The sequence below is a fragment of the Arachis ipaensis genome, chromosome B4 (genome assembly GCF_059453495.1).
Source record: "Arachis ipaensis isolate K30076 ecotype BB chromosome B4, ASM5945349v1, whole genome shotgun sequence".
Classification (NCBI taxonomy): domain Eukaryota; kingdom Viridiplantae; phylum Streptophyta; class Magnoliopsida; order Fabales; family Fabaceae; genus Arachis; species Arachis ipaensis.
In genome coordinates this window covers 34,489,792-34,496,112 of record NC_142439.1, presented here as the reverse complement: position 1 = coordinate 34,496,112, position 6,321 = coordinate 34,489,792, and the positions used below count along the sequence as shown (strand labels likewise).

At 34.3% G+C, this 6,321-nt stretch overlaps 1 pseudogene; it reads left to right on the top strand.

The window, feature by feature from the left end:
• Window positions 1–2,588: 2,588 nt before the first annotated feature.
• LOC148567148 (uncharacterized) lies at window positions 2,589–4,234 on the top strand (annotated as a pseudogene).
• Window positions 4,235–6,321: the final 2,087 nt, after the last annotated feature.

Genomic DNA, 6,321 nt, shown 5'->3' with positions numbered 1-6,321 from the left:
CTTTCTTACCTTCGGAATCAAACACAAAACATAAAATAATATGTTATTGTTTTTAGACTAGTCTGATTTTCCCTTGAATTCATGAAATGGGTTTGGAAAGGAGAAGGAGTCATAACTTATGGCCGAAAACTAATTGGAGCCACTGATCCGCAGAAATCTACACCTGAAACTATTAGAGGTGATCTGGCTGTTAATGTTGGAAGGTATTATTTTTTACAAATACATTCTGATTTATTACAATTACACTAATATTACTATCTCATTTAGCACCAGTGTTAGCAATAACGGATCATAAATTTGGAATATGGACTTTTGGAATATCTCAATTTGTTGGAGGGGTATCTTTGTTACCTACTACACTGATGCTTTTGGAATATGGATTTGCAGTTGCATCATCAATTTACTGCCTTACATTTTTCTTTTTTTACCATACCATGGCTCAGGTAGGGGAACACAATTATTTTGATTTCGTTACTTTTGCGCGTATTAATGCTAAGACATTCATTCTTTTTATCATGTGGTTCTTTTAATTCACTTTTTCACTGAATTGACTCTAATGGTTATCTCATTCATTATGGGACTTATACCAAACACAAAAACTGTAAATACTTTTCTTAAGACAATCGCTTACTGCTCTTAAGCTTTTAGCAGCAAGAATCTCATGCCCTTGCTTTGACTGATTCACCTTCCTGAAGGTAATAGCCAAATATGCAGGACTTTTTCCATTTTAGGCTCCCTTTTTTTGGGAAGAGAGAAAAAAAAGAAAGAGAAAGAAGAGAGGGGAGGATGAAACTATCATATTATTATACTTCTAAGCTCCCACCCCAAATTTGTCTCTTTACTTTGTGCTTGCAATGTGATAATCAAGAATAGACACATTAGTTTCAATCATAAATGTAAAAAATCTGCTTGGTCATTACAAAATTTCATAAACTTGCCAAATATTTCATATATTTAAAGTAAAGGAATGAATTTTGCTTTCTGTTTCTCTTTCTCTGTCTGTCTGTACCCGAGCTTGTTGCTTGAGATTGTATGTTTTAGATAGCTAAGGAACAAAGAAGAAATATTCTGAATAATATGAAAATATGTTGCTGGCTATGCTCATGAATCATCTAGAGACTTTATTATATAGCAATATTGGTTACAACTTATTCTCTGTAATATTTTAAGATATCATGCTATACATTCTGTAAAATTATATGATTTAATGTAAATACCACTACATACTCTCTGTTTCTAACATAAATATTTGTTCTGTTTAGAATTTTTTTTAGAATTTCTCCTGGATTTTGTTTCGTTAATGGTCTTGCTTCATTGGCACTTCTACGACAAGGAATGAAAGATAAAACAAGTGATGGAATATTTGTCTAGAATGTTTCAGGTGCCTCTATTTGTGATCTTGTTGTTGAGGTATAACTATATTATATCAAAATTTTCTGCTATTTTATTCCTTATAAAATATGAATTATGATTCAAAAGTACAAGTTCTAGGTGGAAATATAGTAGTAATATAAATGAGATAGTAACCAATACCTTCATTTAAAAATATTAGTGTAATTGTAATAAAGTTTTTTACCACTGTGAGCACTAGTGTTCATCACACCTTCATTTAGAAATATCAGTCAAATATTGTAGAAAAATGATAAATTATAGAAAAAAATTATTAGAATGGATAGGTTTTCTTTGTTAATTTTAAACATTTTTATAATACTATATGTATTGTACGTGCATATATTCATCAAAGTTAAAATGGTGTGTGAAAACTGAAGGGTACTCATATGTATCATTTATAAACACTAATACTCAGACTATATATAGTATATTCACATCATAATTATCATCGTTATATAAATAGTTATCTTTGTTTAATCTTTTAAATTCTTGTCTTTTGTAATATATTCATCATCTACAATATAATTAGACTTGCTTTTTTTAAAATAAGAGCACAGTCGAAATTTAGTACCGACTATTATGTGTTTGACAAATTTTACTTTTATTATAAATATATAAACTTATACAGTGGCCTGGTGATGTGAATTACTGTCTTACTAGTTTAAATTTTACTTGAAATGTGAAAAGCCTCAAGGATTTGAGCTCCCAGAAGCTAAGGTGAATGTGACTATGTAAGGATATATGGCTATAATTTTGTCCATTTTGTGATGCAAGTTGCAAAATGGATATGATATGTATACATGTGTGCATTCACTACAAATAATAAATTATTATTATTATTCATAAATTTGTGTGTTGATTTTATAAAAATAATACTCTAACACACACACACTTTCTCTCTGTGTGTGCACAGTAGTTAATTATTAGAAGACTAATTTGTGTGTTCGATCAGAGATTTTTGGTCCAATTCCATCAACTTTTTTCTTAGAGTTTAAGGTAGTGCAATTCTTGTGTTGTAAACTTCATTGATTTCTAGGATATCGTATGATAAATGAAATATTACTTGTGTTGTATTGTTGCTTATATTGCATTGAAAATATTGATATGGTTAAATATTGATAGGGTGTTGTATGATAGATGAAATGTTACTTGTGTTGGATGATTTATAAGTACTAAAAATATCGAATTCGTAAGAAATGTCTTGGCACCATCGAATGTGGATGTATGATAGGTTGAATCCAACAAGAAGGAGTATTAAACCTGAGTTTTATAACAAGGTTGAGGAGTTTATAGAAACGACTAATAAGTTAGATGTTGTGAAGTCGGAAGGAAAGTGTAAATGCCCATGCGTCAAGTGTAGATGCACAAACTATAGAGCTGAACATTATTAAGATGCATTTGTGGGTGAAGGAGTATATGCCAAATTATTGAATTTTGACAGAACATGGAGAGATTGACGACATAGGGATTAATCAGACGGGATTCAATAATTGTGGGGAAGGTGGTTCAGGAAGTGGTACAAATGTAGAAAAATGTGATATGTATGACATTAGCTGGGAAGACAACTTCTGAAGGTATCACGAAATGGTTTTTGATTCTGCTAGTCCAGAGGATCCTCATGTAGAGGCTAAAAACTTTTTTGATCTTAAGGCAGCTCAAAAGCCTTTGTGGGAAGGCTGTGTGCACTCTCAACTATCGATAGTTGTTAGAATGCTATGCATTAAGGCCAAGAGAAACCAATCACAGGAGTCATTTAAGCAGTGGGCCACCTTAATTAGGAAAATTGCTCCTGAAGGTAGTGCCATACCTAGGGATTACTATGAGGCTAAGAAGTTAGTGCAAAAGCTTGGATTAAAGGCAATCAAAATAGATTGTTGCTCAAATAATTGCATGCTGTATCAAAAAAACGATGCTGCTCTAACTAGTTGCAAGTTTTGTGAAGCACCTAGATTCAAGCCTATTTTCGATGGTAGTTGTAAGTCCAAAAGAGTTTCTTTCAGACGGATGCACTACTTACCCTTAATTCCTAGACTTCGAAGGCTTTATGCGTCAATGAGTTCAGCTCCGCACATGACGTGGCACATAAAAAACCAACGTGATGATGGCGTGATGACCCATCTGTCACATGGGGAGGCATGGAAAAGCTTTAACCGTATCCACTTTGATTTTGCTTTGGAGCCTAGAAACATTAGGTTAGGTCTTTGCTCTGATGGGTTTACCCCAAATATCCAATTTAGCAAGCCTTATTCTTGTTGGCTCGTAATTGTTATTTCATACAATCTACCTCCTAGAATGTGTATGAAAGATCCTTATTTGTTCTTAACTTGCTTAGTACCTGGTCCTAATAACCCTAAAGCCAGCACTGATGTATTCTTGGGACCCCTGATTGACGAATTAAATGAGTTATGGAATCCTGATATTTTGACGTATGATATTGTAGAAAAGAAGAATTTCGTCTTAAAGGCAGCATTGATGTGGACTATCAATAATTTCCCGGGCTTATGGATGACACAAGAAAGATTGTCATGCCCTATTTGCATGGAGGATACCAAGTCTTTTACACTATCACATAGAGGCAAGGCATCATGGTTTGATTGTCATCGGAGGTTTTTGCCGATAGACCACCCTTATAGGCGCAATAAGAATGACTTTAGGAAGAATAAAATAGAAAGTGAAGAGGCTCCTACCAAATTAAGTGGTTTGGAAATTTAGCAAAGGGTTAAAGGACTTGGGAAGATATCAGATAATGGAAATTGGATCAAATCACAAGAGTATGGTATTACTCACAATTGGACTAAGCAAAGTGTGTTTTGGGAGTTACCTTATTGGAAGGATAACCTAGTTCGTCACTGTCTTGATGTAATGCACATAGAGAAGAATGTGCTTGATAACATAATGAATACTATTATGGACACTGATAGAACTAAAGACAATGAAAAGGCTAGGTTATACCTGGCTGAACTGTGCAAGCATCCAAATTTACATTTGCGGCATGTCGGTGATAATTGTTGGTCCAAACCTAAGGCAGCTTATACTTTAACTTCTGAACAGCAACAAGACGTGTATAGGTGGGTGCAACAACTTAGATTTTTGGATGGTTATGCATCTAACCTTGCTAGATGTGTAAGTCTTCCCAAGGGAGGTTTATTGGTATGAAGAGCCATGATTATCACATTTTTATGTAGTGCTTGTTTCCAACTGCATTCAGAGAACTACCTACAAATATATGGAAGCCTCTTACCGAGTTAAGCCAGTTTTTTAAATACTTGTGCTCAACCACCCTCAAGGTTCATGATTTAGAGGTTATCAAGCAGAATATTCCCATTATCCTTTGCAAGTTAGAAAGGATATTTTTCCTGGGATTCTTTAATGTGATGGAGCATTTGCCAATTCATCTAACATATGAGGCACATGTGTGTGTTCCTGTCCAATATAGGTGGATGTATCCGTTTGAACGGGTGATAGGATCATTCAAGCGAATAGTGAAAAATAGAGCAAGGGTTGAAAATTCGATTTGTGAGGCTTTCTTGGCAAAGGAGACTTCAAGTTTTGTTTCTTTCTACTTTGAACCACATATCTTATCAAGGCAAACCTGTGTGGGAAGAAATGATGACGGGGGAGACACAATTAAAGCTTTTTTATCAATATTTAATAGACCTGGTCGCAAGGTTAGAAAAGTTAAAGATCATTAGTTAGATAAACGGGACAAGGCCGCAGCTCATTTGCATATTCTACTCAATGAAAGCAAAGTTAGCCCTTTCTATATGTAAGTGCGCAAATCTTTTATTAAACAGTTAATTACACTTGTTCTACTAACGAATCCCATAGCTTATCAACTCTAGTCCTACTTTCATCAAGGTCTTGGAAAGAAACTTGTCCTGGAGACAGCGATGACCGATTTTTCCTTGGTTTGCATCATATGTAAGTGCAAAGATTCGTATCATTTATTGTAAAGGTTTCTAACTAAAGATTTGCATCACATATCACTTCTATTAAATAATTTGTTGCATATTTCTAACTAGGTTCAAAATCAATGTAATGAAATTGTTGATCATAGTTTGCAATCACTTTCTTGGGATCCTTCAAACAAAGCAACAAGTTGTCCAATTTATAAAGTAAATGGATATACATTTCATACTCTTGCAAGGGCAAAAGAAAAAAAAACCGATAATACCGGTGTGTCTGTTAAAGGTGATACAGGCAATGAAAAAAGTGATTGGTTTGGAGTAGAAGATATACTCGAGCTTGAATACACTGGTAGTGACTCTAATCGAGTTGTTTTGTTCAAATGTCAATAGTATGATCCAAGTCGTCCAAATGAAAAACGTATTCATAATGACTACAAAATAACTGAAGTCAATCATAGTAAAAGATATCGCCACTATGATCATTTCATTGTCGCCCAAAATGCTAAACAAGTTTTCTTTTTACCTTATCCTGGAAATTGCAACTCTATGTGGCGTGTTGTTGTAAACGCTAAACTAAGAGGTCGAATTGAAACCAATCATGTACATGTAGAGGAGGATGAGGAAGAGAATGATGTAGCTTATCAAGTGGATGAGAGCAATCCTTCTAGGATTTCTGACACCGAGCCTCCTATTAGTCTTAAGTCTCCATTTGGAGAGGACCGCATTGTCAAATTGTCCATCGACTCTAGTTCTGGGGCTAATAAAAATGAATATGATGATGTTGCAAACTTTGATGATGATATTGATTTTTAATAGGGTAATCATTTTTAATATTTGACTTGTCTTTAATATTATTTTAGCTTGTATTGTTTTAATATTATCTTTAATATATATGTAAGCCATGGCTCCTCGGGTCAAGGGTAAAGGTGTCAAGGGTCATAGAGGTTCTCACACCACTGTCGCAGCCAGTATTTCAACCACCTCCACCTCTTTTGGGACTTCGGTTGTGCCATATTTTCAG